The sequence below is a fragment of the Theropithecus gelada genome, chromosome 9 (assembly GCF_003255815.1).
Source record: "Theropithecus gelada isolate Dixy chromosome 9, Tgel_1.0, whole genome shotgun sequence".
NCBI classification, from domain to species: domain Eukaryota; kingdom Metazoa; phylum Chordata; class Mammalia; order Primates; family Cercopithecidae; genus Theropithecus; species Theropithecus gelada.
Genome location: NC_037677.1, coordinates 57,483,386 through 57,505,247, shown reverse-complemented (window position 1 = coordinate 57,505,247; position 21,862 = coordinate 57,483,386). Strand labels below are relative to the sequence as shown.

The 21,862-nt window shown below is 36.5% G+C and overlaps 1 protein-coding gene across 2 annotated transcripts in view; it reads left to right on the top strand.

Annotated features, from left to right (window-relative positions):
* LRMDA (leucine rich melanocyte differentiation associated) overlaps positions 1-21,862 on the top strand; it is a 1,136,440-nt gene that overhangs the window by 1,055,369 nt on the left and 59,209 nt on the right. The window lies entirely within an intron of this gene.

The window sequence follows — 21,862 nt, the reverse complement described above, 5'->3', positions numbered from 1 at the left end:
AATGAGGAAAAAAAACAACTAAAGCTAACTTGGATTGAGCTCTTTCTATATGCCAAACACAAATGATGTTCTAAACATTTTACATAGATAGGTTAAGCAGCTTGCCCAAGATCACACAGCTACTAAGTGAAAGAGCTGGGATTTAAAACCTTGTGTTCTAGACTCTGTGCTCTTAATGTCTATACAATTAATATTACCAAATTTATGGTAATTTGACCTCTCCAGCCATCAGTTTCCTTATTTCTACATTAAGGATAATAATCTGGGGGAATGTATGTGATAACAAAATAACACCATATACAGAACCTAGAAATAGTAGCTGTTCAAATTGCGTGATTTACTTTTCATTTCTCTAAGTGGTTCAGATTTTTAAAAATGCCGCTTGAAAATACTGTATCTGTAACTACAAAACCAGTTTTCTAAACTTTTACTTATTTTTTGAAATCTTTATGGTGCTTCAATAAAAATTTTATAACACTAGAATAAAAAAAATCTGTTTTTCTTTTCTTTTTCTATAGTTTTGTAGAACTATTATTGAAAGACAATAAACTATACATATTTAAAACGTATAATTAAATAAAATTGGACATATTATATATATGAGAAATTATCACCCCTAAATCTCCCTAATGTCCCTTGAAATTCCTTACTTCTTCCCTGTCTGCCCCTGCCTCTGAGAAATCACTAAAGGACTTATCTTGTTATAGATTATTTCACATTTTCTAGACTGTTACATAAAAAATACAGTATGTACTATTTTTTCTGGCTTCTTTCAATATGATTATTTTGAGATTCAACCATGTTGTGTGTATCAGTAGTTCATTTAAAATATTATTGCTGACAAATATTGCATTGTGTAGATATACAATAGTTTGTTTCTTCACATTTTGGTGGGCATTTATGTCAGTATGATTTTTAACTTTATTAAAAATAAAGCAGCCATAAACACTAGTTTATGAATGCTTTCACATGGGACATTAACATTTAACTTTTTAAGAAACTGCTAAACTATTTTCTAAAGGAACTCTACCATTCTACATTTCTACCAGCAGTGTCTAAGAGTTGTGGTTGCTCCAAATCCTCACCAACACTTGGTATGGTGAGTCTTTTTAATTGTCATATTGGTTTGTGTATGTTGAACCATCCTTGAATTCGTGAGATAGATCCTATTTGATCATGATCAATGAAGTTTTTCATATGTTGTTGAATTTGGTTTGCTAGTATTTTGTTGGGGATTTTTACATCAATGTTCATCAGTGATACTGGCCTATAGTTTTCTGTTTTTGATGTGTCTTCATCTGGTTTTGATGTGTCTTCATCTGGTTTTGATATGTCTTCATCCAGTTTTGATGTGTCTTCATCTGGTTTTGGTATCAGAATTGATAACAGAATTAGCATAGCACGAGTTTGGAAGTATTCCCTCCTCCTCTATTTTTTGTAATAGTTTGAATAGGATTGGTATTTCTTCTTTAAATGTTTGATAGAATTCAGCAGTGAAGCCATCAGGTCCCAGGCTTTTCTTTGCTGGGAGACTTTTTATTACAACTTCGATTTTGTTACTAGTTGTTGGTCTTTTCAGATTTTTTATTTCTTCATGGTTCAATTTTGATAGGTGGTATATGTTTAGAAATTTGTCCATTACTTTCAGATTTTCCAATTCATTGGCATATAGTTGCTCATAGTAGCCACTAATTGTCCTTTAAATTACTGCAATATCAATAGTAACATCTCATTTTTCATCTCTGATTTTATTTATTTTGGTCTCCTCTCTTTTTTTCTTAGTCTAGCTAAAGGTTTGTCAATTTTGTTTACCTTTTCAAAAAAAACAAGCTTTAATTTCATTGATCTTTTGTATTGTTTTTGCATTTCAATTTTATTTATTTCTGCTCTGATCTTTTTTATTGATTTTCTTCTTCTAATTTTGAGTTTTGTTGCTCTTGCTCTTCTAGCTTCTTTAAGTTGCATCCTTAGGTTATTCATTTGAAGTTTTTCTTCTTTTCTGATATAGGAGCTTATACACTCCCTTGTTAGTACTGTTTTCACGGTATCTCATAGGTTTTGGTATGTTGTGCTTACATTATCAGTCATTTCAAAAAATTTTTAAATTATACTGCTTGGGTGATGGGTACACCAAAATCTCACAAATCATCACTAAAGAACATACTCATGTAACCAAACGCTATCTGTTCCCCAATTACATCTATCTATCTATCTATCTATCTATCTATCTATCTATCTATTTATCTATCTTCCCTCGTCACTTGGCACTCATTCTCTCTCCTGCTGCCCTGTGAAGAGGTGCCTTCTGCCATGATTGGAAGTTTCCGGAGGCCTCCTCAGACATGCAGATCTGTGAGTCAATTAAACCTCTTTCCTTTATAAATTACCCAGTCTCAGGTATTTCTTCATCATGAAATGAAAATAAAAATAAATTTATTTATTAATTTATTCATTGACCCACTGGTCATTCAGGAGCATATTGTTTAATTTCTAGTGTTTGTATAGTTTCTATAATTCTTCTTGTTATTGATTTCTAGTTTTATTCCATTGTGTCAAAGAAGATGCTTGATATTAGTTCAATATTTTGCATGTTTTAAGACTTGTTTTGTCACCTAACATAAGATTTGTCCTTGAGAATATGTGTTCTGAGAAGAATGTGTATTCTGCAACCATTAGATGAAATATTCTGTAAATATCTATTAGATCAATTTGATCTATAGTCCAATGTTTCTTTGTTATTTTGTTGCCTGGAAGGTCTGTACAATGCTGAAAATGAGGTGCTGAAGTCTCCAGCTATTATTGTATTAGGGTCGGTCTCTCTCTCTCTCTCTCTCTCTCTTTCTCTCTCTCTCTCTCTGTCTTTCCTTAGCTCTAATATATGCTTCATATATCTGGGTACTCTAATATTCGGTGCATATATATTTAAAATTGTTATATCCTCTTGCTGAATTGACCCTTTTTTGTTATACAGTGACCTTATTTGTTGCTTCTTATAGTCTTTGTCTAATATAAATATATCTGCTTGTGCACATTTTTGGTTTCTATTGACATAGAATATCTTTTTCCATCCCTTTATTTTCAGTCTATGTGTGTCTTTATAGGTGAAGTGTACTTCCTGTAGACAACCGATTTTTTTTTTTTAATCCATTCATCCACTCTGTGTCTTTTGATTGGAGAATTCAGTCCATTTACATGTATTATTATTGGTAAATAGGGACTTACTTCTGGCATTTTGTGATTTGTTTTCTAGTTGTTTTCGGTCCTCTCTTCCTTCTTTCCTTCCTTGCTGTCTTTTAGTGAAGGTGATTTTCTCTTGTGGTATGATTTAACTTCTTGCTTTTTATTTTTTTGTTTCTGTTGTATTTTTTTTTTTTATTTGAGGTTACACATACTATGAGGCTTGCAAATAATATCTTATAACTCATTATTTGAAACTGATGACAACTTAACACTAATTGCATAAACAAACAAAAGGAAAGCTAATACAAATTCAGCACATTAACTTTTTATATCTGCTTTTTAATTTTTTGTTGTTTCTATGTATGTTGTATTGTACCATCTATATCTTGAAAAGTTGTTGTAGTTTTTATTTTTGGTTCATTCATCTTTCAGTCTTACTACTTAGAATAAGAATAGTTTACATACCACAATTGCAGTGTGATAATATTCTGTCTTTCTGTGTACTTAGTATGACCAGTGAGTTTTGTACCTTAAGATGATATCTTACTGTTCTTTAACAGCCTTTTCTTCCCAATTAAAAAACTCCTTTTAGCATTTCTTATAGGGCAGTCTGGTGTTGATGAAATCCCTCAGCTTTTGTTTGTTTTGGAAAGTCTTCAATTCTCTTTCATGTGAAGGACATTTTCACCAGATATGCTATTCTAGCATAAAAGTTTTTTTTTTTTTTTCCTTTGGCACTTTAAATTAATGTTATGCCATTCTTTCCTGACCTGTAAAAGTTTCCTCTGAAAAGTCTCCTGCCAGATGTGTTGCAGATCCATGTTATGTTACTTCTTTTTTTCTCTTGCTACTTTTAGGATCCTTTCTTTATCCTTGGCCTTTGGGGGTTTGATATTAAATGTCTTGAGGTAGTCTTTTTTGGCACCTTCTTAGTGTTCTATAACCTTCTTATACTTGAATATTGATGGCTTTCTCTAGTTTAGGGAAGTCCTCTGTTATTATCCCTTTGAATAAACTTTCTACTCTTGTCTTTTTCTCTACCTCCTCTTTAAGGCCAATTACTCTTAGATTTACTCTTTTGAGGCTATTTTCTATATTTTATAGGTGTCTTTCATTCTTTTTTATTCTTTTAAAATCTTTTTTCTTTTATATTCTCTGACTGTATGTTTCTAAATGGCCTGTCTTCAATCTCACTGATTCTTTCTTCTGCTTATCAGTTCTGCTAATAGGAGACTCTAGTGCATTCTTCCTTATGTCAATTGCATTTTTCAACTCCAGAATTTCTTCTTGATTCTATTAAAGTATTTCCATCTCTTTGTTAAATTTATCTGATAAAATTCTGAATTCCTTCTCTTTGTTATCTTGAATTTATTTGAGCTTCCTCGAAACAGCTATTTTGAATTCTCTGTCTGAAAGATCACATAGCTCTGTTTCTCCAGAATTGGTCCCTGGTGGTTTGTTAAGTTCACTTTGTGAGGCCATGTTTTCCTGGATTGTCTCAATGCTTGTGGATTAGTCATTGTCTGGACATTGAAGTGGTAGATATTTATTACAGTCTTCATAGTCTGGGTTTGTTGATACTCATCCTTCTTGGATAGGTGTTCCAGGTGTTTGATGAAATTTGCGTGTTGTAATCTAAGTCATATATACATTAAGGGATATGCCAAACCCATAACACTGTGCTTCTTGCAGACTCATAGAGATACCACCTTGGTGGTCTTCACTAACAGCTGGAAGAATTTTCTAGTTTACTAGGCAAAGACTCTTGTTCTCTTCCCTTACTTTCTCCCAAACAAATGGAGTTTCCCTCTGTGTGCTGAGCTGCCACCCCAACGGAGACTGTGTTGGGTTAGACCTTGTATTAATTTGTTTTCATAGTGCTATGAAGAAATACCTGAGACTGGGTAATTTATAAAGGAAAGAGGTTTAATTGACTCACAGTTCTGCATGGCTGAGGAGGCCTAAGGAAACTTACAATCGTGGCAGAAGGCACCTCTTCACAGTGCAGAAAGAGAGAGAATGAGTGCCGACGAAGAAGGAAGCCCTTTATAAAACCATCAGATCTCGTGATAACTAATTAACTATCATGAGAAACAGCATGGGGGAAACCACTGCCATGATTCAGTTATTCTTCAATCATGATTCAAGCGTCCTGCCCTTGACTTGTGGGAATTAATTACAATTCAAGGTGAGATTTGGGTGGAGACACAGAGCCAAACCATGTCAGACCTGAAGCCAGCACAGCACTGAGTCTCACCCAAGGTCCACTGTAACCACTACCTGGTTACCACCTGTGTTTGTTCAAGGCCCTAGGGCTCTACAATCAGCAGGTATAAATCCAGCCAGACTTGTGTTCCTGTAGGACACAGGTGGGTCCAGCGATGCCATCTGGAAGTCAGAGATTGGAGTGAAAAACCTTAGAAATCTACCTGATGCTGTATTTACTGCACCTAAGCTGTCACTCAAACCATGAAACAGAGTTGTTTCCACTCTTCCCTTCCCTTTCCACAGGCAGATGAGCCTCTCCCTATTGTCATTACCACAGGCCCATGAGGAGTACTACCAGTTTACCTCCAATGTTCACTTAAGGCTCAAGGGCTCTTTGGTCAGCTTGTGGTGAATGCTGCCAGGCCTGGGACCCATTCTTCAAGGCAATGGGTTCCCACTCTGGCTCAGGGCAGGTCCAGAAATGCCATCAAAGAGCCAAGGCCTGGAATCAGGGATGGTCTCATTTTTTAAAAGATTATCCTCTGCTTATTGAATTGCCTTGGCATCTTTGTAAAATGGTATTTGATGATATACATATACATGTGAGTATATTTCTGGACATTCTGTTTTCTTTAACTTATATTTCTATCTTAATGCCAATACCACATAGTTTTCATTTATATAGCTTTATATTTAGTCTTAAATAAATCAGAGTAAGATCTCCAAGTTGTTCACCGTTTTTGAAGTTGTTTTAGCTATTTCAGGTCCCTTGCATTTCTATGGCAATTTTAGAATCAGTTTGCCATGTCTAAAAAATTCCTGCTAGAATTTTGATTGGGATTGTCTTAAGTCTATAGAAAAATTTGGGTGATATTAAAATATTAATGATAGATTGTTTCAATCCATGCACATATTATATTTCTCTTGTTTTTAGATTTATTTCTCTCAGCAACATTTTATAGCTTTCAGTTTATAAATTGATCCCTTAATTTCATATTTCTGTGCTATTCTTTGATTTCTGAGTTTATTGCTTTTATATGTACATATTTAATTGATTTTTATATGTTGATCTTGTATTATGTTACCGAAATAAACTGATTTTGTAGTCCCAGTAGATTCTTTTGTATATTTGGTGTGATTTTTTGTATAGCTGATCATGTCTTTTGCAAATAATAGCAGTTTTCTTTCTTTCTTTCCAATGTAGTTGTCTTTTGTTCCTGTTTCTTTCTTTATTGCACTTGTTTCTGTTTCTTTCCTTATTGCACTGGTTTAAACCTCCAGTTATATGTTGAACAGAAGTGGGAAAGTGGCCATCCTTGTCATCTTTCTCATCGTAGGTAGAGTTTTTAACTAAAAATGTACTTTTTAAAATACATGATACTACTCAGGCTACACAGTTTTTTTTTTTTTTTTTAAACGAATGTTGATGTTTTGTAATTTTTAAAAATTTTTCAATTTTTTCTTAGTTGTTAAAATTATTGACATGAACTTGTTTACAGTATCCCCTTATTTTCTCTTAAATTTCCTTAAAGTGATGTTACCTCATTCATTCCTGATACTGATAATTTTATCTATTTTCTTATTTTTCCTAACTGAGTCTGGCTAAAGTTATATGGTGTTTGTAGTCTTTCTCAAGGCCAACTTTGGTTTCATAGATCTTCTTTCTTTTTTGTTGTTCTCACTATTATGGATTTTTATTCTTTATTATTATTATTTCTCTACTGCTTACTTAGTGTTTAACTTCTTCTTTTACAAGCTTATAAAGATGGAAACGGAAGTCATTGATATGAGATCTTTCTTTTTTTCTAATATGACCTCTAATGGTAAAAATTTTGCTCTGAGTAATTTTTGTTGTATCCCACCATTTTGGTATGTTGTATTTTAATTTGCAATTTGTTTAAAATATTCTCTCACTTTTTTGGACTCATATCTCTATTTAATATTGTGTTTCTAAATATTTTGGGGTTTTGCAGTTACTTTTCTGCCACTGACTTCTAACATCATTTTGGTCAGAAAATATTCTTTGTCTTTGTACCTTTCTTAACAATGTCACAATGTCTTTCATATAGCATGTTTTTTAAACTTTCCTGAGGTCTAGTATGTCACATTTTCCTCTGATGAATTGTACTTTTTGCTATCAACTCTAATAACTCTTTCCCTAGTCCCGGATCATGGGGATTTTGTTTTTATTATTATACTTTAAGTTCTAGGGTACGTGTGCACAACGTGCAGGTTTGTTACATATGTATACATGTGCTATGTTGGTGTGCTGCACCCATTAACTCATCATTTACATTAGGTATATCTCCTAATGCTATCGCTCCCCCCCTACCCTCCCCTCTCCCCACAATAGGACCCAGTGTGTGATGTTCCCCTTCCTGTGTCCAAGTGATCTCATTGATCAATTCCCACCTGTGAGTGAGAACATGTAGTATTTGGTTTTCTGTTCTTGCCATAGTTTGCTGAGAATGATGGTTTCCAGCTGCGTCCATGTCCCTACAAAGAACACGAACTCATCCTTTTTTTTTTTTTTTTTTTTTTTTTTTGAGACAGAGTCTGGCTCTGTCGCCCAGGCTGGAGTGCAGTGGCTGGATCTCAGCTCACTGCAAGCTCCGCCTCCCATGTTTACACCATTCTCCTGCCTCAGCCTCCCGAGGAGCTGGGACTCCAGGTGCCCGCCACCATGTCTGGCTAGTTTTTGTATTCTTTTAGTAGAGACGGGGTTTCACCATGTTAGCCAGGATGGTCTCGATCTCCTGACCTTGTGATCTGCCCATCTCGGCCTCCCAAAGTGCTGGGATTACAGGCTTCAGCCATGGCGCCCAGCCAAACTCATCCTTTATTATGGTGCATATTATTCCATGATGTATATGTGCCACATTTTCTTAATCCAGTCTGTCACTGATGGACATTTGGGTTGATTGCAAGTCTTTGCTATTGTGAATAGTGCCACAATAAACATATGTGTACATGTGTCTTTATAGCAGAATGACTTATAATCCCTTGGGTATATACCCAGTAATGGGATGGCTGGGTCAAATGGTATTTCTAGTTCTAGATCCTTGAGGAATCGCCACACTGTTTTCCACAATGGTTGAACTAATTTACAGTCCCACCAACAGTGTAAAAGTGCTCCTATTTCTCCACATCCTCTCCAGCACCTGTTATTTCTTGATTTTTTAATGATTGCCATTCTAACTGGTGTGAGATGGTATCTCATTGTGGTTTTGCATTTCTCTGATGGCGAGTGATGATGAGCATTTTTTCATGTGTCTGTTGACTGTATGAATGCCTTCTTTTGAGAAGTGTCTGTTCATATCCTTTGCTCACTTTTTGATGGGGTTGTTTTTTTCTTGTAAATTTGATTGAGTTCTTTGTAGGTTCTGGATATTAGCCCTTTGTCAGACGAGTAGATTGCAAAAATTTTCTCCCATTCTGTAGGTTGCCTGTTCACTCTGATGGTAGTTTCTTTTGCTGTGCAGAAGCTCTTTAGTTTAATTAGATCCCATTTGTCAATTTTGGCTTTTGTTGCCATTGCTTTTGGTGTTTTAGACATGAAGTCCTTGCCCATGCCTATGTCCTGAATGGTATTACCTAGGTTTTCTTCTAGGATTTTATGGTATTAGGTCTAACATTTAAGTCTCTAATCCATCTTGAATTAATTTTCGTATAAGGAGTAAGGAAAGGATCCAGTTTCAGCTTTCTACTTATGGTTAGCCAATTATCCCAGCACCATTTATTAAATAGGGAATCCTTTCCCCATTTCTTGTTTCTCTCAGGTTTGTCAAAGATCAGATGGCTGTAGATGTGTGGTATTATTTCTGAGGGCTCTATTCTGTTCCATTGGTCTATATCTCTGTTTTGGTACCAGTACCATGCTGTTTTGGTTACTGTAGCCTTGTAGTAGAGTTTGAAGTCAGGTAGCGTGATGCCTCCAGCTTTGTTCTTTTGGCTTAGGATTGTCTTGGCAATGCAGTGTCTTTTTTGGTTCCATATGAACTTTAAAGCGGTTTTTCCAATTCTGTGAAGAAAGTCATTGGTAGCTTAATGGTGATGGCATTGAATCTATAAATTACCATGGGCAGTATGGCCATTTTCACAATATTGATTCTTCCTTTCCATGAGCATGGTATGTTCTTCTATTTGTTTGTGTCCTCTTTTATTTCACTGAGCAGTGGTTTGTAGTTCTCCTTGAAGAGGTCCTTTACATCCCTTGTAAGTTGGATTCCTAGGTATTTTATTCTCTTTGAAGCTATTGTGAATGGGAGTTCATTCATGATTTGGCTCTCTGTTTGTCTGTTACTGGTGTATAAGAATGCTTGTGATTTTTGCACGTTGATTTTGTATCCTGAGACTTTGCTGAAGTTGCTTATCAGTTTAAGGAGATTTTGGGCCGAGACGATGGGGTTTTCTAAATATACAATCATGTCATCTGCAAACAGGGACAATTTGACTTCTTCTTTTCCTAACTGAATACCCTTTATTTCTTTCTCTTGCCTGATTGCCCTAGCCAGAACTTCCAACACTATGTTGAATAGCAGTGGTGAGAAAGGGCATCCCTGTCTTGTGCCAGTTTTCAAAGGGAATTTTTCCAGTTTTTGCCCATTCAGTATGATATTGGCTGTGGGTTTGTCATAAATAGCTCTTATTATTTTGAGATACTTTCCATCAATACCGAATTTATTGAGAGTTTTTAGCATGAAGGGCTGTTGAATTTTGTCAAAGGTCTTTTCTGCATCTATTGAGATAATCATGTGGTTTTTGTCTTTGGTTCTGTTTATATGCTGGATTACATTTATTGATTTGCGTATGTTGAACCAGCCTTGCATCCCAGGGATGAAGCCCACTTGATCATGTGGATAAGCTTTTTGATGTGCTGCTGGATCCGGTTTGCCAGTATTTTACTGAGGATTTTTGCATCTATGTTCATCAGGAATATTGGTCTAAAATTCTCTTTTTTTGTTGTATCTCTGCCAGGCTTTGGTATCAGGATGATGTTGGCCTCATAAAATGAGTTAGGGAGGATTCCCTTTTCTTCTATTGATTGGAATAGTTTCAGAAGGAATGGTACCAACTCCTCCTTGTACCTCTGGTAGAATTCAGCTGTGAATCCATCTGGTCCTGGACTTTTTTTGGTTGGTAGGCTATTAATTATTGCCTCAATTTCAGAGCCTGCTCTCGGTCTATTCAGGGATTCAACTTCTTCCTGGTTTAGTCTTGGGGGAGTGTAAGTGTCCAGGAAATTATCCATTTCTTCTAGGTTTTCTAGTTTATTTGCGTAGAGGTGTTTATAGTATTCTCTGATGGTAGTTTGTGTTTCTGTGGGGTCAGTGGTGATATCCCCTTTATCATTTTTTACTGTGTCTATTTGATTCTTCTCTCTTTTCTTCTTTATTAGTCTTGCTAGCAGTCTATCTATTTTGTTGATCTTTTAAAAAAAAACCAGCTCCTGGATTCATTGATTTTCTGGAGGGTTTTTTGTGTCTCTGTCTCCTTCATTTCTGCTCTGATCTTAGTTATTTCTTGCCTTCTGCTAGCTTTTGAATGTGTTTGCTCTTGCTTCTCTAGTTCTTTTAATTGTGATGTTAGGGTGTCAATTTTAGATCTTTTCTGCTTTCTCTTGTGGGCATTTAGTGCTATAAATTTCCCTCTACACACTGCTTTAAATGTGTCCCAGAGATTCTGGTATGTTGTATCTTTGTTCTCATTGGTTTCAGAGAACATCTTTATTTCTGCCTTTATTTCATTATGTACCCAGAAGTCATTCAGGAGCAGGTTGTTCAGTTTCCATGTAGTTGAGCAGTTTTGATTGAGTTTCTTAGTCCTGAGTTCTAGTTTGATTGCACTGTGGTCTGAGAGACAGTTTGTTATAATTTCTCTTCTTTTACATTTGCTGAGGAGTGCTTTACCTCCAACTATGTGGTCAATTTTGGAATAAGTGGGATGTGGTGCTGAGAAGAATGTATATTCTGCTGCTTTGTGGTGGAGAGTTCTGTAGATGTCTATTAGGTCCGCTTGGTACAGTGTTGAGTTCAATTCCTGGATATCCTTGTTAACTTTCTGTCTTGTTGATGTGTCTAATGGTGACAGTGGGGTGTTAAAGGCTCCCATTATTACTATATGGGAGTCTAAGTCTCTTTGTAAGTCTCTAAGGACATGCTTTATGAATCTGGGTGCTCCTGTATTGGGTGCATATATATTTAGGATAGTTAGCTCTTCCTGATGAATTGATCTCTTTACCATTATGTAATGGCCTTCTTTGTCTCTTTTGATCTTTGATGGTTTAAAGTCTGTTTTATCAGAGACTAGGATTGCAACCCCTGCTTTTTTTTTGTTTTCCATTTGCTTGGTAGATCTTCCTCCATCCCTTTATTTTAAGCCTTTCTGTGTCTCTGCATGTGAGATGGGTCTCCTGAATACAGCAAACTGATGGGTCTTGACTCTTTATCCAGTTTGCCAGTCTGTGTCTTTTAATTGGAACATTTAGTCCATTTACATTTAAGGTTAATATTGTTATGTGTGAACTTGATCCTGTCATTATGATATTAGCTGGTTATTTTGCTCATTAGTTGATGCAGTTTCTTCCTAGCATCGATGGTCTTTACATTTTGGCCTGTTTTTGCAATGGCTGGTACCGGTTGTTCCTTTCCATGTTGAGTGCTTCCTTCAGGATCTCTTGTAGGGCAGGCCTGGTGGTGACAAAATCTCTAAGCATTTGCTTGTCTGTAAAGGATTTTATTTCTCCTTCACTTATGAAACTTAGTTTGGCTGGATATGAAGTTCTAGGTTGAAATTCTTTTCTTTAAGAATGTTGAATATTGGCCCCCACTCACTTCTGGCTTGTAGAGTTTCTGCCAAGAGATCTGCTGTTAGTCTGATGGGCTTCCCTTTGTGGGTAACCCGACCTTCCTCTCTGGCTGCCCTTAACATGTTTTCCTTCATTTCAACTTTGGTGAATCTGACAATTATGTGTCTTGGAGTTGCTCTTCTCGAGGAATATCTTTGTGGTTTTCTCTGTATTTCCTGAATTTGAATGTTGGCCTGCCTTACTAGGTTGGGGAAGTTCTCCTGGATGATATCCTGCAGAGTGTTTTCCAACTTGGTTCCATTTTCCCTGTCACTTTCAGGCACACCAATCAGATATAAATTTGGTCTTTTCACATTATCCCATATTTCTTGGAGGCTTTGTTCATTTCTTTTTACTCTTTTTTTCTCTACACTTCTCTTCTCGCTTCATTTCATTCATTTGATCTTCAATTGCTGATACTCTTTCTTCCAGTTGATCGAGTCAGTTACTGAAGCTTGTGCATTTTTCACGTAGTTCTCGTGTTGTGGTTTTCATCTCTGTCAGTTTTTTTAAGAACTTGTCTACATTGGTTATTCTAGTTAGCCATTCATTACATCTTTTTTCAAGGTTTTTTGTTTCTTTGCACTGGTTACATAGTTCCTCCTTTAGCTCTGAGAAGTTTGATAGACTAAAGCCTTCTTCTCTCAACTCATCAAAGTCATTCTCCATCCAGCTTTGTTCTGTTGCTGGCGATGAGCTACATTCCTTTGGAGGGGGAGATGCGCTCTGATTTTTTTAATTTCCAGCTTTTCTGCACTGCTTTTTCCCCATCTTTGTGGTTTTATCTGCCTCTGGTCTTTGATGATGGTGACGTACTGATGGGGTTTTGGTGTGGGTGTCCTTTCTGTTTGTTAGTTTTCCTTCTAAGTCAGGACCCTCAGCTGCAGGTCTGTTGGAGTTTGCTTGAGGTCCACTCCAGTCCCTGTTTGCCTGGGTATCAGCAGCAGAGGCTACAGAATATAGAATATTGCTGAACAGTGAGTGTTGCTTTCTGATTCTTGCTGTGGAAGCTTTGTCTCAGGAGTGTATCCAGCCGTGTGAGGTGTGAGGTGTTGATCTGCACCTAGTGGGGGATGTCTCCCAGTTAGGCTACTCAGGGGTCAGAGACCCACTTGAGCAGGCAGTCTGTCTGTTCTCAGATCTCAACCTCCATGCTGGGAGATCCACTGCTCTCTTCAAAGCTGTCAGACAGGGACATTTAGCTCTACCGAGGTTTCTGCTGCTTTTTGTTTAGCTATGCCCTGTCCCCAGAGGTGGAGTCTACAGAGGCAGGCAGGCCTCCTTGAGCTGTGGTGGGCTCCACCCAATTCGAGCTTCCCAGCGACTTTGTTTACTTACTTAAGCCTCAGCAATGGTGGCCGCCCCTCCCCCAGCCTCACTGCCGCCTTGCAGTTAGATCTCAGACTGCTGTACTAGCAATGAGGGAGGCTCTGTGGGCATGGGACCCTCCGGGCCAGGTGTGGGATATAATCTCCTGATGTGCCATTTGCTAAGACCCTTGGTAAAGTGCAGTATTAGGATGGGAGTTACCCGATTTTCCAGGTGTTGTATGTCTCAATTTCCTTTGGCTAGGAAAAGGAATTCCCTTCCCTCTTGCGATTCCCAGGTGAGGCGATGCCTCGCCCTGCTTCAGCTCTCACTGGTCGGGCTGCACCCACGGACCAGCATCAACTGTCTGATACGCCCCAGTGAGATGAACCCGGTACCTCAGTTGAAAATGCAGAAATCACTCGTCTTCTGTGTTGCTCACAATGGGAGCTGGAGGCTGGAGCTGTTCCTATTCGGCCATCTTGGGCACGCCCCCTGGGGATTTTATATTCTGGAAGTTTTAGTGTTTTATACTTTTCATGTAAGTGCATAATCTATTGTGCTAAAATTGTATAAATTTTGAGGTTTAGCTAGGGGTTCTTTTCATTTCTTATCTTTTATTTTGTTTTGCTGATGAATGTCCAGTTGCCCCAGCATAATTTATTGTAAATTCTCTTTCTCTTTCATTGAATTGTTTGTTCCTTTATTAAAAAATAATTGATCATATTTGTGTAGAACTTTTTCAGGTTCTGTATACTGTTTCATTGATTAATGTATCTGTCTGGCCACCAATATAATACTATCTTGATTATTAGGCATACATAATAAACTATGACATTGAGAAGAGAGATTTCTCCCACTTTCTTCTTCCTTTTCTTTCCTATATAAATTCAAGAATATGTTTCTTCAGGTCTATAAAGATTCTTGTTGACAATTTGATAGGCATTGCATTAAACCTATAGCTCTTATAGGAAAAAATATTTTTATATAACAATTCCACAGTATATTGAGTCTTCCAATTCATGAACATGGTATACCTCTTCTTGTATTTAGGTCTTTTAAAATTACTTTCACCTGAAATTATAAAATTTCAGAATTTTGTAAATTTTTTGGTACAAATTATATATATATACTTTATTAGATGTATACCTAAGTATTTCATGTATTTGAATAATTGTAAATGATATTGCATTAGTTATTTCAGATTCCACCTGTCCATTTTCAGTATATAGAAAATGCAATTGATTTATTTGTGTTAATCTTGTGTCCTGACACCTTATTGAACTTACTTATTAATTCTAGGAGTTATTTTATAGACTCCTTGAAGTGTTTTATGTAGACAATTATGCTGTCTGCTAACAGAGACTTTTTTTTTTCTTTTCCAGTTTACCTGCCTTTTATTTTACTTGTTTACTTTTTAACATATTGCCTTTTAAGACTTGTTGGTTGGGATAAAAACAGCCTTAATCTACAGCTAATTTTGCCCCACTATATAGAGCCAATACCTTTCTGGGTCTTGTACCCAATGCATCATGGTTTACTAGATTTTCCACTCTAGTTGGTGGTAACATGAACTATCCCAGCTCTATGTAATGTCTGAAGATCTTTTCCTCTGGTCCTTTCAGGTAGTTTTCTTCTAGCTCTTTTCTAAAAACTCATGTAGTTGTCTCACACATATCCCTTGACTAGCATTCAGCTGAAGACTTGCAGGGAACTCTCTGCAACTTTCCAGAGCTTTTTGATACAGCTCTATCTGCTCCAATAATCTGCCTGTTGAGATCTAGTCATCTTACCCTCCCAGCTCCATCTCCTCAATTGAGACTGTGAGCTCCACCTGGGTCCCCCTGTTCTGCATTGTCACCTAGAAATTCTCTCCAGGCAGCAAACTGAATCTATGCCTGAAAAATATCTCATTTGTTTTCCCTCTATTGGGACATGCTGTCCTATGTTGCTCTATATCCAATGTCTTTCATATATTTTGTTCAGTATTTTAGTTGTTTCAGGTAGGTGGAGGGGGGGTATGAAAGTGATTCCTGTTAGTTTATCTGGTTGGAATTGAAAGTATCATAAAACTCTGTCAACTCAGTGTGGTTTTGAAGCTTATTGGGTCTTGATTATTACATTTCAAACTCTACTATCTATAAGCAAAAGAGACATAGGCCAAATTATCCTTGTAAAGAACTCATAAGAGTTTCCTGACTTACCTGGCTGATGCTTCCTTTGGGGACATTGCCTTCGGGATCATAGGGGTGTTGGAGTGTTTATCATGCCAAAGGGAATCTGCATGTGTGACTAGTAAGTCAACATTTCAAAAGGCCTGGCTATAGTCTGCTTAAAAGTGAAAGAGCACTGCATGGGCAGGCATAACAAGGAGAAAGTGGCATTGATATTGTAATGGTGACTTTGTAATGGTCTAAGAAAAGTTTCCCTCTATTCTTTAACTGTGCATTGGTGGTAGGGTGTTGTGTAGGTTTCTTGTCTTCCAAGGCAATGAACAGATTCATTATGGTTAGTTTTGTGGATTATAATAGGCAAAATATGATTCGAAGGAAAGTTAAAAGGTATTTAATAGTGAGAATTGTATTAGCTTTCAAATATCTGTTTTCCCTTCACCTACTTCCTTGTTATCTCTTCACTGGGGGAATGTGGTTCCATGGCCCTCATCTTTTTTTCCCCTTTTAAAAAATATTTCAAACTTTCTTTTTATACATTTCTCTTATATATTTTAGGCAAGTAGAAGAAGCCCAATGTTGTCCACATTCGTGTAGTTTATGTGTGCCTAGGCCTATATGACTAGTGTTTTGATAACACAGAATAATGATCTGGTTTGACATTCCAAAATTATGGAGGAGAGGAAGTACCATTCTTTGCACCCTTGTTTTCTTGTAGGACCCTTAAAGACTAATATTAAAACATTTGCCCTTCTCAAGACAATTCAACACCCTCTCTTCTTCAGGTAATGTCTGCCACCATGCCCAACACTTCAACTCAAGTATACCCCACTGACTCTATTCAGTAGAGAGATGGTGAAAGTGTGAAAGTGTATTATCTTCCCCCTACTTCAGTTCTCTTTTTGAAGAGGAAACAAACCAACCAACAAGTTTATATCTTTAAATTACTATTGGTAGGATATTTGTAGCTGAGACTAAGTCCTAGTGCTTTCTTAATAAAAACCACGCATGTAAATAGGGTCAGATTTTGGGCTGACATTGCATTTGAGTTAAAATCTGGCATCTCCACACCATTGACAAGTCTGACAGCTGGAGCAGCAGTCACCTCATCATATCTCTCAGTTGTGTCTTTCCTGGTCTTTGGCATCCTTCCTGTCTAAATTTTTATCAGATGAGCACTTTTCCTTGGCAAGTACTTTAAATACTTTCAACTTGTTTTTTTATCTCTGAGCTGTAGCCCTTTGCCCTCAGATGTCATATCTCACATGTATGACTGGAGGATATTCAGAACAAATTAGTTAAGAATGCAGCACCAGAGTGCAATTTAATTTGGTCTTCTCTCTGCTCCATCCTCTCGCAAAATATCAGAGCTTCCTCTTGAAGAGACATTTATGGACATTTATTAATTTCATGGAAGCTACTTAATGGTCTTGCAAATTGGAACAGTTGTTGTAAGTTTTGATTGTGACACTACAAGGCTAACTCCACCTGTGCTTAGCCATCAGCATTGTTTTCTTTGGCTTTGCTTCATTCACAATAATCAAGGACTTGGGTTCGTTACCCGCATTAGCAAGCCTCAAAGGCCTCTCATAAATCCAAGCCAAATACTGTGTAAGGAGGTTCCTTAGATTAATGGCAGCCCTGGTTCTCTGAGGCTGTGTGGAGATCTGAGAGAAGGTAATGTTCACTAATCTTCAGCATTTCTACTTGTAGTTCAAAGCCAAACCTGGAGGTACAGCATGATCTGCAGGCAACAAGAGATAGAATATGGGCCTGCAAAAGGTACCACCTGTATACATGATGAGCTCTTCCTACCTGGCATGCAAAGAACTTTAGAGTTTTCCTCAAGCCTTTTCCTATGAAAACCCTCAGGTTTTGTCAGCTGGATCAATCCATTTCCTTTCCAATACACCTGGAGTATTTCTTCCTCGATGAATTGAGGGCTGAACAAGGATGCATGGCAGGAGTGAAACCCTTTGAACAGTGCAAAAATAAATCTTAATTGGTTGTTTAGTAAGTAGAAAGATAAATCAAAACCAATCTATAAAAGTTAGACAGATCCATATCTCTTTTCGGGGTCACTCTTTGCCTTTGTTTTCTAGCATCTTCATCGGTGCTTGCAACTGAAATGGGTCTTCTTTTGACTCTTGGTCTTTCCTTAGTTAAGGATGAGGGAGACTCTTTGGTTCTCCAGTGGACAGAAGAAGATAGCTAACAAATAAGTCATTCTTTCTCCCATAATCTATTTATAAGCCTTACAAGTTAATGCTGGAAAGGCCAATGAGAAGAAAAATAAAACAACAGTAGTAGTAGTACTAATGATCATGAGCATCATCATCATTGCCCAGATTTTTAGAGAATTTGCTATGCATCAGGCACTGTTAAAAAGAAAAACAACTTTACTGAGGTATAATACACATACAATAAAATTCATTCACTTGAAGTATAACAGTTCAGAAGTTTTTAATATATTTACAGAGTTGTGCAACTCTCACCACTATCCACTCTTAGAACATTTTTGTCACCCCCATAAGCCACCCCATATCCATAAGCAGTCACTCTCCATTCCCCTTGAGCCTCCAAACCCTGTCAAGTACTAATGTACTTTCTCTATATATGTATTTTCCCATTCTGGACATTTCACATAAATGCAATCATACAGTGTGATCTTTTGTGCCTGGTGTTTTCACGTAGCATGTTTTCAAGGTTCATCATATTATAGCCCATGTCAGTATTTCAATTCTTTTTAGAGATGAATAATATTCTATTGTCTAGGTATGGACATGCTACATTTTGTTAACTACCATCAGTTGATGAATATTTTGACTAGAATTCAGGCACTATACTTTTATTTTTAATCTTTCATTTTGAATTAATTTCACACTGTTGGAAAATTAGTACAATTATTTCTTATACACCCTTCTCCCAAATTTCCCAGTTATTAACAGCTTATATAATCATGGTACAATGATCAAATATTTATACAATACTATTATCTCATCTAAAGACCTTATTCAAATTTCTCCCTTTTTTTTTACTAACGTTCTTTTCCTAGCCCAGGATCTAACCCAGGATCACATATTGCATTTAATTATCATGTCTCCTTAGTCTTAAAATCTGGAACATTTCCTCATTTTTTAACTTTGAGACTTTACATTTTTAACTTTAAATATATATTATTTTTATATTATATATTTTTTAGAGATAGGGTCTCACTCTGTAACCTAGACTGAAGGACACTGCCATGATTGTAGCTTACTACAGCCCTAAACTCCTCGGTTCAAGTGATCCTCCTGTCTCAGCCTTTTGAGTAGCTAAGACTACAGGCATGTGATACTGTACCTGGCTAATATTTAAGAATTTTTGTGTATAGAGACAGGATTTTCTTTTGTTGCTGAGGCTGATCTCAAACTCCTGGCTTTAAGCAATCCTTCTGCCCCAGCCTCCCAAAATGCTGGAATTACAGGTATGAGCCACTGGGCCTGGCCTTAGTTTTATATTTTAAAAGCTAAGCACGCTTACTGCAGAAGAATATATAAAACATGTAAGAGAGAATGAATAGAAATCACCCTTATTTCATTACCATTAGATGGTCACTATTGACAATTTGATCTATTTCTGTCCTTCTATTCATATTACTGAAAATATAATTTATATTCTCTTTTAAACTAGCATTATATCATAACCATTTTCCATGCATTAAGAACTCTTAAAAAACATAATAGTTTCGTAATGGTCCATCTTGTGGTTATACATACTGCCCTCAAGCATATCTGTGATATTAAACATTTAGGTTTTCTCTGGTGAAACAAAATGAAATTAGTCAATGTGTATGAACTGTTTTAAGGTTACTAATTTGTATTGCTAAAATGACTTCCAAAATGATGATATCAATATAAATTCCCTTAGGACTCTGTGAAAGCCTGTTTCACCACACCATCCTCAGCACTGGGGAAAATCATCTTTTTCCAATGTTTGAAAATTAAACTCCACTGTGTCTTCAATTTGCATTTCCTTATTAGTGATGTTAACTTTTAAAAACAGTTATCAATTTGCTTATTTTCTTTAGTGAATTGTCTCTTTGTATGCAAAATGTAAATTTTTAATTACAAAAGAAATCGAGGAAAAGGTATGTTTTACACACTATGCTTATTTTCTGCCTTCTTTTTATTTTTTTAATAAAAGTAACTTCAACATTTATTTTAGATTCAGAGGGGTACATGTGCAGGTTTGTTACATGGGTCTATTGCGTGATGCTGAGGTTTGGGGTATGGATGATCCCATCATGTAGGTAGTGAGCATAGTACCCAATAGGTAGTTTTTCAGCCCACACCCCCTTTCTCCTTCTCTTCTCTAGTAGTTCCCAGTGTTGATCGTTGTTTCCGTCTATATGTCTATGTGTACTCAGTTCTTAGGTCCCACTTGTAAGTGAAAGCATGTGGTATTTGGTTTTCTGGTCCCGCATTATTTTGTTTTGGATAATAGCCTCCCGCTGTGTCCATGTTGCCGCAAATGATATTTCATTATTTTTATAGCTGTGCAGCATTCTAAGGTGAACATATACCACAGTTTCCTTATCCAGTCTACCACTGATGATTCCATGTCTTTGGTATTGTGAATGGTGCAGCAATGAACATTCGAGTATATGTGTCTTTTTGATAGAACAATGTATTTTCTTCTGGGTATATACCCAGTAATGGGATTACTGGTTGAGTGGTAGCTCTGTTTTATGTTCTTTGAGAAATTTACAGGCTGCTTTCCACAGTGGCTGGACTAATTTTCATTTTGACAGTGTGTAAGCATTTGCTTTTCTCCATAGCCTCACCAGCATATGTCATTTTTTGACTTTTTAATATAGCAATTCTGACTGGTGTGAGATGGTTTTCCATTGTGGTTTTCATTTGAATTTCTCTAATGATTAGTGACGAGGATTTGTTCATGTTTCTTGTATGTCTTCTTTTGAGATGTGTCTGTTCATGTCCTTTTCCCATTTTTGGATGGGATTATTTGCTTATTGCTTGTTGATTTTTTTAAGTTCCATGTAGATTCTGGATATTAGGTCTTCGTTGGATGCATAGTTTGTGAATATCTGCTCTCATTCTTTAGGTAGTTTGTTTGCTCTATGGATAGTTTCTTTTGTTGTACAGCAGTTCTTTAGTTTAATTAGGGCTCACTTGTCTATTTTTGTTTTAGTTGCAATTGCTTTTGGGGATTTAGTCCAAAATTCTTTGCCAAGGCCTCTGTCGTGAAGAGTATTTCCTATGTTGTCTTCCAGGATTTTTATAGTGTGAGGTCTTACATTTAAATCTTGAATCCATTTTGAGTTAATTTTTTACATGTGGTGGAGGGTAGTGGTCTAGCTTCAATCTTCTGCATATGGCTAGCCAGTTATCCCAACATCATTTATTGAAAAGGGAGTCCTTTTCCCATTGCCGATTTTTGTCAGTCATGTCAAAAATCAGATGGTTGTAGTTGTGCCACTTTATTTCTGTGTTTTCTTTTCTCTTCCATTTGTCTATGTCTGTGTTTTTGTACCAGTAGCAAGCTGTTTTGGGTACTGTGGCCTTACAGTATAGTTTAAGTTCTGGTAGTGTGGTGCCTCCAGTTTGGTTGTTTTTGCTTAGGATTGTTTTGGCTATTTGAGCTCTTTCTTTATTTCGTGTGAATTTTAGAATAGTTTCTTCTAATTCTGTGAGAATGACATTGGCAGTTTGATAGAAATAGCCTGGAATCTATAAATTTCTTTGGACAGTATGGCCATTTTTATATTGCTTCTTTTAATCCATGAACATGGAATGTTTTTCCATTTATTCATGTTGTCTCAGATTTCTTTCAACAGTGTTTCGAAGTTCTCGTTATGAGGCTCTTTCATCCCCTTGGCTAGCTGTGTTCCTAAGTATTTTAATTTCTTTGTAGTGATTGTAAGTGGGATTGTTTTCTTGATTTCACTCTCAGCGTGGACATTGTTGGTTTATAGAAATGCTGCTCATTTTTGTACATTGATTTTTACATCCTGAAACTTTACTACAATTTTTCCTCTTTTTTTTTTTTTTTTCCTAAAGTTGTTTATGAATTTTGGGAGCCTTTTGGCAGAGTCTTTAGGGTTTTCTAGGTATAGAATCATTTTGTCAGTGAAGATAGTTTGACT